Source organism: Pteropus medius, unplaced genomic scaffold (genome assembly GCF_902729225.1).
Source record: "Pteropus medius unplaced genomic scaffold, Ma_sr-lr_union100, whole genome shotgun sequence".
NCBI classification, from domain to species: domain Eukaryota; kingdom Metazoa; phylum Chordata; class Mammalia; order Chiroptera; family Pteropodidae; genus Pteropus; species Pteropus medius.
Window position 1 is genome coordinate 2321883 of NW_024345861.1, and position 11679 is coordinate 2333561.

General features: G+C 33.3%; 1 protein-coding gene across 1 annotated transcript in view; it reads left to right on the top strand.

The window, feature by feature from the left end:
* Positions 1-11679, top strand: part of TENM1 (teneurin transmembrane protein 1) — a 1050723-nt gene that overhangs the window by 216052 nt on the left and 822992 nt on the right. Inside the window, exon 4 of the mRNA XM_039874688.1 lies at positions 6022-6176. The gene's annotated coding sequence lies outside the window, so the exon portion shown is untranslated. The remainder of the gene's footprint in view (positions 1-6021; positions 6177-11679) is intronic.

Below are 11679 nucleotides of genomic sequence, written 5' to 3' on the forward strand. Positions count from 1 at the left end.
TCTCTCTTCTCCTTCTGGTAGCCCTATGATGTGAATGTTGTTATGCTTGATGTTGTTCCAGAGGCCCCTTAAACTATCCTTATTTTTTTGGACTTTTTTGTTGTTGTTGTTGTTATTGTTCAGACTGGGTGTTTTAGCTACCTTATCTTCCAAATGCTTGATTCAAACTTCTTCTTTATTTTTTTTTAATCTAATCTACTGTTGATTCCCTCTAATGTATTCTTCATTTCAGTTATTGTATTCTTCATTTCTGACTGGTTATCTTTATGTTTTATTTTATTTTATCTTGTTTGGAACTCTCCATTTTTATGTTTCCTGTCTCTGTCGAAGTTCTCATTGAGATTACTGAGCATCGTTACAACCAGTGTTTTGTGCCCTACATCTGATAGGTTGCTTGTCTCCATTTTATTTAGCTCTTTTGTTTTTTTTGAGGTTTGTTTTGTTGTTTTATTTTGGACATGTTGTTTCTTCATCTCTCCATTTTGGCTGCCTCTTTGTGTTTGTTTCTATACATTAGGCAGAGCTGTTATGTCTCCCTGTCTTGGAAGGATGGCCTTATGCTGTAGGTGTACTGTGGGGTCCAGTGGCACAGTCTTCCTAGTCACTTGAGCTGGGTTCATCATTCAGGTGTTTTAAACTTTTGCAATAAATGAGAAATTTAATGGTATAAAATTATCTGGAAGTGACTGGTGACAGAAATTTACTATCTAGACTGTTCATATGTGACATTTTCTGGGTGCACTGTAGTCACAATGATGGTCAGAATTTCCATTGGAAAGGGTTATATGCTAAACTGGCATAATGATTAGGTATGTGACTTTTCTGAATCCTCCATTCATAATTTTATAATTTTTCTGTTATTTAATACTGTTCAGCTATAGTCACAGGTAGTAAAGTATTCAGGAGTAATGGAAAAAGGATAGACAAACAAACAAGCATGGTTTTAACTTTTCCCATGGGTCTGTTCATTGGAATGGAATATGTCTTAAGCTAGAATCTAGATTACTTTAAAACAAACGTGGAGACCACTTTATAGCTTTGGGATCACATTGAATATCATTAGTTTTAGGTATGTTTCAGAAAGAAATAAAAAAAACTAACCATTAAGAAATAAATCACTATTACCATCACTTGGGTTAACTTTTAACAAATTTGAAATTATTCATCAAGTTACAACATTTGGTAATATGTTAAAGGGCTTCGATTTAATGGAAAGATGTGTATATTTTCTATGTTGATAATACACCACAATCTGGAATTTATATAGTCTCTGTTGTCAATGATTAATTCTTAGGCTAAAGAGATATAATTCTATTTTGATTTGGTTTTATTAAGGAAGATTCCATACAATATGATGATTTTATGATTTTTAAATCTCTATAATTTGATAGGTTCCTACTCTTCTCTAAAGATGAATGTCAAATTAACCTGTTCCTAAACTTTCTACATAAATGTGATTTTATTGACTGTAATCCTCTAATTTGTATAGTGTGCTGACCATCCTCTTGTTAAACTTTAGGCCTGAATCTGATTTTTGACACCTATCATCCATCCAATCTTTTTTAAAATATCAGGGTCTAGTCAGAGTCTTGAACTTCATTACCTAATGATATCCTCTTCTAATTGATCTACCATATTTATTTTCACAGGACCACTTGGTACGTATTATAAAGAGGAGGGATTTCACATCAATGCCTTCTCCTTGGGTATTTATATGTTTTTCTTTTCTTCCCATCTGGCTCTCACCTACCCCAATGTGGTGTCTGAACTTCCTTAATTAGAGTTAAGGCATAATTGCTCTAGCAGTCTAATGCTAAAATGCAATTACCTGTATTGAAATATCTTGTCTGATTTGTTTATCCAGGTCTTTTCAAGTTTTATTTGAGAGCAGAGACCTAGAGGGGAGGTCGAGTTTTAATTGGGCTCAGGAGTGAGAGCAGCAAGTCTGAAAATCATATTCTTGTTCTTTCTGCTATTAAGTCAGAAGAATGTGTATAATTACTGGTATTCCCAACTAAAACATAGGAGGAGAGATGTAGAAATAGAGAAAGAGGACTTAGAAGGAAAATGAGATCTACAAAGATCAGCATTACCTGCTTTACAATTTTGCTGAAGCCTGATTCAAAAATCCTAGAAGTAGATCAGCTCATTACTGGCATTCACTTCAGGGTATATTGTTGCCTTTAAACTTAAATAGTGTCTAATTCTATGATGAAGAGAAATTAATGAACAACCTCATCTTTCAAGTATTTTTTTTTCTTTAAGAGCATTGAAGTCATACTTAAAGTTATTGAATAGAAAGTGCCTATTAATTGAAGTATAAGTTATGTCCAGATATTAGAGGTTTCATTATCCTGTACAATTAATACTATAATCTTTAAGTCATTAAAGTTCACACATTTAATTTAACCTGCTGTATTTGCATAAGCTTTGCCAGCATTTACCCATATCTATATTTTCTTTAATATTTTTCTTCTACTCTTCCTCTATTTTATCTTCCTTACTATTTATCTCTGCTTCCTTCAGCTGTTCTTGATGTTACTGAGCTGAAGAAATACTTTATACTTCCTATAATCCTTTGAGTTGGTGCCACTGAGTGGTACAAGGGATGCTACAGATATACTTGATAAAGAGTGTCTTCTGCTCTGTCCTACACTGGTCCCTGATTTCTCGCCGTTGTGGTTATGGTTTGTGGCTAAGGCACTTGCCTAAAAATTGAAAATTAAAAAAAAAAATAAGCCCATAAGTATAGTGCATATATTCAAAAAAGTATACTCGTGTTTATTTTTTAGAGGCAAAGAGAAGAAACAATGTTCCATTAACTTAGCATGTTAGAGTTAGAAAGGATCTTTGAGGTAATCTCCAGTTTTTAATTAAAGTTGGATATTTTTGTTTTCTGTTTTGTTTTAGAATCCTTTCATTAAATGAGATTTGATATGAAAGTTCAATGAGTAAAATAGGTGAGTAGGAGAACATTACTTCTCTGTTTGTTATCAGTTTTGTGGAAGATTAGTGGTTCAATGGAGTTCAAATGACTCAGCCCCACAGCTATTTTGTGTAGAAAGTGTTACTAGAAGCCCATTCTGGTTCCTAATCCAGGGCTCTTTCCATTTGTTGAACTTGTCCCAGATATTACTTTATTGTTTAACTTACTGGAATTCCTTCTACTCTGTGGAAATATTCGTATCAACATGCTATATAATAATACTGCAGTAGTATTAAATAATGAAATGACAATCATGGGGAAAATAATTTCAAGGGAAGGAAGAAGTGTGATTTTGAAACAAACTTTCTTGACAGGGTCTATAGTTTCTAATAGAATTTCTGAAAGACTCTGAATATTGGGTGAAAGTATCTATTATTGGTAATTTTTATTTTTTAATGACTCCCCAATTTGCATTAAAGCACATCCAAGTAAAGTGGCCTCTAATAGAAAGGGAAATGAATTGTGGGTCAGATTTTCCATCTCTAGAAGATTACTTTCTGAAAACAAACAGCAATATCTGGTGGAAAACCAGTTTACTGAGGTCATGGGCCTAAATTTTATTGCAAAGCTCCAAATGATGAATAGGATCATTTTTTCCCTTCTTTTCAGATTTTTAACATCGGAGGAATGGATGTTATATATGGCAAAATTGATGTAATCAGTGAATCCAAATAGAATAGTTATTGTGCAGTTAAACACTTCATCCAAATGAATCATATTAATCTGAATATACTAATTAGGACAGTTGATATTTAGTGATGTTTTAAAATATTGTAACTGATGAAAGTTGCCTATATTAAGCATTTGAATGGGTTTTTGCAATGGATGGATTTTAATTTCCTAGTTTTGAGGAACTACAATATAAGTGCTAGAAAGGTGCTGACCATTGAGACAGGATATCAACATTATGTCATGGCATTTTATGGTCCTAATTTCCAAAGAGTTCCAATTATTCAATTTTTTTTTTGTCTTAAGTTTCTACAGCTTTTCCTTCAAAAACAGTTTTCCTTCTAGGAGACATGCAGGCAGGTGAAGATACACATTTTTTTAGGGCCTGATGTTTATACAATTTGGGGTCTCCTCTTTAAAAGAGGATACAAGATAACAAATGCAAAATTAGGTATGAAAGTGAATATTTAGAAGGAGTCTATGTGAGTCGGGTGCCCTGAGGCTTAAGTTGCAAGGTAAATCCACTCGTGCATGCAGAATATACCACTAAATAATGTAGTAGTTGATCTATGAAGGAGAGAGACAATTTTCAAAAGCTATAACCCTTTGATATTGGAAGTGTTTTTGATATGTTAATGATGTATAAATACAAGTGACAAGATTGCAATCATTTGGCCAAAGAAAGACAGAATTATAATACAGTTTGATGAGATCTAAATTAAATAAATTAAATTTTGATAGTCCTGTGACAATCTGGTATGTCCTTATGCAATGCATCTTAAGGAATTTAGTTACAATTATTTTAAATCACTGGTAGTGTATTTTCTTCCAACGAAGTGAGAATTACCAAGAAATACATCCATTCTATTTAAGGTTAATAAGAAAAGGCTCAACATTTCATAAATGTCCTTTAAACAGATGGCCTTGTGTAACGTGTAAAATGAAATGTAAGATCTAAATAATAATTCATTTTTTAATTTGTGATATAAACTGCAATAGAATCGAGAATCACTATACTTTTGGGCATTTGACTCTATCGTCTGGGTTGGTCACTAAATAACAGCTCTAAGTTATCTTGAACCTCAGTAAGAACCTTTCTGCAAACACATTTTATCTCTCTGTTTCACGTTTAACTATGTCTGTTTTTTTTTTAATTTAATTTACTGGAAGCTTAATTTAAGGTCTATCTATATTATTACAGGCAGGGAAATTAGAATATATACTGATGATTACTAATGGTGGATGAACAAAATGACTCATGCTTTTGGGACAAGCCATATAGGTTAGAAAAACATTTGGCTCCATGAGTGGTACCATTTGAGGGGCACCAGAAGATCTACTTGTAAAGTGTCTCCCTCTCTGTCCTGCACTGGTACCTGAAACTCTGTTTGGGGGTTAAAATACTGGCCTTTTGAAAACACAAATCATCAGAAAATCCCGCTAGAATTAAAAAAAAATTCTCCTCTGATATCCATCCATGTCAACTATAAAACTGTTAAGAATTTTGGCTACAAATCCAGTTAAAGGTGTATAGTCAAGAGCAAGATAATGAATATAGTTGAAATATATTCATAGGTACACAACTTGCATTTAGGGATATAGATGTGATAAATTGACTCATTGGGAAAGAGGCCTTAGTTCTACTTCTTCCTGACATAGTTATTTGCTAACTGTATGACTTCGGGAAAGTCTCTTGAATTCTTTAAGTCATCTCCCTCTGTAACATGTAAAAATTGGTTTCTTCCAGTAGCAAAAGTCTGTTCATTTAAATACATGCTGAGCATCAATTTGTTTTTGTTTTTGTTTTTTTTTTTAGTTTAGTCTTCTAGAATATTAATCTAGAGTTCTTTAAGCTGAGGTCTCTAAGCCACTTGGCACTGATGATCCTAGCAACCACCATTGGCTGATGTACTACGAAATTCAATTTCACTTTCTCTTTTCTACTATTCACTTTTGTTTTAAAGGTATAAGTCAGTTACAGTGATTTTGTGAGATGAAAAATAAATTGAAAATGACAACTTTTTTAGAGTGGATTAAAAATTTAACTAGAGAATTGTCTACTGGAGACATGCATGCCATAATACAAAAGCAGATGTGAATGTCCATGTGACCATGGTATCTATTGCAAATGGTTGGATGTGGCCCTCAGAGAAAAATATAGTGGTGGTCTCAGTTTAAAGAGCAGAGTATTCCATGTGCCTATAATAGCTGTTATAAACAATAAGACGATTTTATGAAGCAAATGTATATATGTTGCGCTTACTATGAGTCAGGCACTGTTCTGAGAGGTTTAAGATATTTACTGATTTAATCTTTATAATACACTAATGAAGTTTGGTGGTATTATTATCATCTCTGTTTTACAGATAATAGAATTGAGACACAGAGAAGCTAAGTATCCTGCATAAGCTCACAGAGCTCAAAGTGGCAGATGGAAGGATTGAACTGATTCCAGAGTCATACCGAATAAAGTAGGAAAAGAAAGGAAGGCTGAAGAATCATAGTGCATAGAAACATCTCTGTAAGTAGTCAAACAAAGCTATTTCACACATCAAAAAATATATTTTAGGAAAATATAGTCATTAAGAGTTACTTATAGCAATAATCTATAGGAGTGGCTAGTATGAGAAAAAGAGGAAATGTGAGACAAACATGGCTTGGGCAAACGTTAAAAAGCAGACCATGAGTCTCTGTTGTTTTACTGACTGTCTTTGCTGCCTTGAGATGATGTTTACAGCTCTTGCAGAAGTACATCTGTGGATGTGGCAATCTAGATGCCAAGTATACTCATATGCCAACGTGGAACAGATCAAGTTCTTTCCCATTTGATTATTTTGGAATATCATGTGGAATACAGGGTACTTTATAACAAAAGTCTGGGAAAATGCAGTGTACAGTACTGAGAGCATCTCAAAAGCCTTGAGCAACTAATTTATGAGGAAAGATTAAAAGGATTAATTACTTACAGCTAGGCTAAGTAATGACTAATGAGAAATATGAGAACTGTCTATAAGTATCTGAAGAACAAATACACCAAGGAGAGAAGGGATTTACTTAGTTTTAGTTGGGCACAAATAAATGAAACTAGAAACTGGTTAAATTGTAGAAAGAATTGTTTTGGCACAGTCATGCACAAAACTTGACTAGTGATATCTAGTATACTATAAAGTAGATTCAGAAAAAAAGGCATGGATCTGGTACAGCCTTTAAGAATATCAGCAGGGTTTGTGGGAAGGTACAGTGATGTATATTAAGAGGTATATTCTAGGTTAAATACACTCTGGTTCTAGAATATGACATCCCTTAGAGTTGGGAAAGCCACTGGCCATCTCGCTCATAACTTAAGGTTGTTATGTTTTACTTCTGATTTCCCAGTGGCATGTCCAGTAGTTTTTGTGCCTAGTTCTCTGGATAGGTGTTGCTATAGGAAGAGAGAGGGCAACAGTGAGAACCAAAATTGTTCTCTTGAGGAAGGAAGTGTTGTTTTAAGCAGAGACCAGATGCTGGAGCCCAGGAAATTAAACACTGCAAATTGGGCATTTTACTTAACATAATAGTTGTGCACTTATTATTCATAGAATGAATAAATGGATGAATGAACAAACTTCACTGAATCAAAATATCCTGATCTGTAAAATAAGGTTAGCAAAAAATATATACTCAGTAACTAAATATTAAAAATTAATTAATGTACATGGAGCCTGACAAAAAATATGTACTCAATAAACGGTAGCTATTATTATCTGTTGCTCAGTGAACTCATATGAAATGATTGTTAATTTGACTACTCCCTGCCTTTGCACCCTGTTCATGCCTGCCTCAGGAGGGTGTTGACAGAGATCATAATACTTAATCTCCTTGGGGGACATCAGGACTACAGAATGAGTCACTATCGAAACATTTGCTTTTGGCTTCAAATTAAGTCATTCTGCACAGAGTGGGGACCTGATGATGCCACTGAAAAGAAAAAGAAAAAAAAAAACCATGTCTCACAACATTGTTTTTGTAGAAGAAATTAAGACTATTTTATACCAGAAGTTCCCAAGGTATTTTCTTGTCCTTTTGATTTTCTGTCACTAGAAAATACCCATGTTTATTAAGTTGAACATCTCAGTTGGCCATTGGAATATTCTCATATACACTCCAAGTTTGGATGAGCATTGGAATACATCTGAATACAAAAGTGTTATGTCCTAACCTTTCCCCAACACTCTGTATTAAAGTGGAATTCTAGGTGTTCTTTGTCTTTATGTTTCCCCTTTATAATTCTTTGTACATTTGACATCTTAACATGCAAACATTTTAAACTTAAATGTGTTTTTAATTCTCAGATATTTAAAATCAAAACAAATATGTTGCAAAACCATGATGCTTTATTTAGAGTGAAAAATCAATTTTTTTAAAGATAAATGGTTGAGGCTTTCAACAAATGCATCCTTAAAATGAATGTAACAAGACCACTACTAAGCATAAATTACATTCAAAGATAAATCAGGTGGAAATAGAATTTTTTGACTAAGTGCCAACTGCTACATAATGTCGCTGACTTAAATAATACATTTACATTTATTTAGTGAAGATTAAGGCCTTTCTGTTTGTGAAATGTCAATAAATAAGGACCTGCAGTTTTTGTTAGAATGAACTTGCATTCTAATTGTTTCTGTGGAATTTTAATAATGATGCAATTTTCCTTGTAAGCTGGTTATTAGCCCTCATTATCCAGAGTAGCCCGAGAGATAATACATAAATAGTTCCTGCAAACTTTTTCATCAATATATCCATTGAGAGTGACATGCAGTTGTTTCTAATGAAACATCATGATGGGAGCACAGTGCACCTCTATTCACAAGGAATAGGCCTTGGGACTTTCCTGACTCTTTACATCCTCAAATATCACTCTAGCATATAATTTCTCTCATAAAATACAGTAAAATATAACTGAAAATTTTAACAGACCCTTTTCATACCATTTATGATTCTATATATATATATATGTATTATATATATATAGAATATATATATATACACAAGAATATATATATATTCTATATATATATTCTATATATATACATCCTTATATATAGAATATATATATATATATATATATATATATATATATATATATATATATATATATATACACAAGACTAAAGACATTTACAAAACCCTTTTCTGGCTAAGAACTAGCCCTTTCTTTCACTGGCAGTGTTAGCACTAGCAGTTGTATTTCTTTACAGGGCTGTTTTTCACATAGAAATAAAGTTAACTTTTATCACTTCAGTAGAGTTGCTGCATAGAACCCAATACATATAGAAGGGCATGAAGTTTTGGATGCCGGGCAGTTGACCAGCTCACTCACTATCTATATCAACTTTATTATGCCAGCATTTCAAAAACAAAGATCTAAATTCATGTGTCAGCAACATTACAAATTACTACAGATCATGGACCCATGGAGCAACTTCATGAATAGTTGAAATTGCAAATGTTAAAATTCATAAATTCCAGGATCTACTATATTTACCAGCTTAATGAGCTTAGAAGTTGCATTTCACTGGTTGTTACAGCAGAGTGTCAAAAGCATGGAGTCTTCATGGACTCTTGGTGCTATTATCAACTCTACAAAGAAATCTAGAAAAATATTTTAAACCATAGGTATTGAAAACCAACACTGGCTGTTTTGCTGCTATCCATGCTCATTTTTTGATACTCTCAAATGTAGTATATCATTTCTAGTAAATTTTATTTTTTACCGGTAAGAATTTAGAGAGCATTCTATTTATCTGAAAATTAGATGCTAAATAGCAGTGTGTACATTTGACCCTTGAGCAACACGGGTTTGAAATGCATAGGTTCACTTATACATGGAATTTTTTGAATAAATACTGTAAACGTATTTTTTCTTATGATTTTCTTAATAACATTTTTTTGCTAGCTTACTTTATTGTAAGAATGCAGTATATAATACAGATAACATACAAAATATGTGTTAACCTATTGTTTATGTTGTTGGTAAGGCTACCAGTCAACAGTAGGCTATTAGTAGTTAAAGTTTTGGGGAGTCGAAAATTATATGTGGATTTTTGACTGCTCATGGTGGGCGGGGTGATTGCCCCTATCCCAGATGTTATGCAAGAGTCAGCAGTATAAACACTAACTGTATCCAAACACTGCTTGGTACTATAGTGAATAAATATATACGATATAAACACTTTCACTTATTGTTAGACCATATGTCAGACATTGAGTAATCCCTTTACATGTATTTACTACTAATTACTCCTAATGACGAGACTATGAGGAATTCATCTTTCCATTAAAGGAGTCTGTAATCTATTTGAAATAAGTCATAAACGTTATACCCGATTAGTTCCTAAGGATGGCCTGACAGACATAGGGAGATTTTCCAAAAAATATACTAGAAGTCCAGCATTCAGTTTTCCTAGTCAACTACATTTTCTTTATTTTTCTCACAAACTTTCTGTTAATTTAAGTCAGCATCCCTCAAGTTAACTTTTGTATATCTAATTATTAAGTATTTATCGAGAATATTAATAGGAATATCTTATAGTAAAAACTTAATCTTCATTGGACTAATCTGCTCTTGTGTTTTTCATTCCAAAGCTTTTCCAAAGCATTGCACATAACAGGATCTTTATTTTCTATTAAGGTAGATTCTACAGTTCTGTTGAACTTGTGTTAGTTCGTAAGCCTACTATACTCCTACCAGTGATCTTAGATCAAAATTTTCATTATTTTCCATGGGAGTTGCAGGCGTGAGGCAGTCCCAAGCTTGTTTCTTTAGAGCAATCTCAACTTACCAAGTTAGAATTTGTTTATCAGTGCAGATTTACACCAACATTTGCAAATGACAGTGTTTTTCTTTGGTTGACTAAGAGCAGTGTAATAGAAAATCCTACAAAACCAAACAGATTGTAGAAGTCTAGCATCTTGGATGGTATGTATTGTTTTTCCTGGAGAACTCTCAAGGTCCATCCCTGTCGTCACGAAAGGCAGTATTTCATTTCTTCTTATGGCTGAGTAACATTCCATTGTATATATGTATCACAGCTTCTTTAGCCAATCATTTATCGTAGGACACTTCGGATGCTTCCATGTCCTGGTCACTGTGAATAGTGAACATCGGTGTGCAAATATCTTTTCGGGTATGGGTTTTCAAGTCTTTGAGGTAAATACCCAGTAGAGGGATTGCTGAATCATATGGTAGATCAATTCTTAGTTTTTTGAGAAACCTCCATACTATTTTCCATAGTGGCTGTACCAATTTGCAGTCCCATCAGCAGTGTATGAGGGTTCCTTTTTCTCTGCATCCTCTCCAACATTTGTTATTACTTGTTCTGTTGATTATAGCTATTTTAAGAGGTGTGAGATGGTGTCTCATTGTGGTTTTGATTTGCATTTCCCTAATAGCTATCAATGTTGAGCTTTTTTTCATATATATGTTGGCCATTTGTATGTCCTCTAGGGAGAAGTGTCTGTTCAGGTCCTCTGCCCTATTTTTGATTTGATTGTTTGTTTTTCTGTTGTTATTGAATCATATGAGTTCTTTGTATATTTTGGATATTAGGTTCTTATTGGAGGTGTTGCTTGCAAATGTATTTTCCCATTCGGATTGTTGTCTCTTTATCTTGTTGATGATTTCTGTTCCTGAGCAGAAACTTTTTAGTTTGATGTAGTCCCATTCATTTATTTTTGCTTTTACTTCTCTTGCCTTTGAGGTCAAATTCATAAAATACTCTTTGTATCCAAGGTCCTTGAGTTTCGTTCCTGTATTTTCTTCTATGCATTTTATTGTTTCTGATTTTATATTCAGGTCCTTAATTCATTTTGAGTTAATTTTGATGTGTGGTGATAGACAACAGTCTAGTTTCATTCTTTTGCAGGTAGCCTTCCAATTTTCCCAGCACCATTTATTGAAGAGGCTTTCCTTTCTCCACTGTATGTTTTTGGCTTTTTTGTTGAAAATTATTCGCCTATAAAAATATAGGTTTCCTTCTGGACTC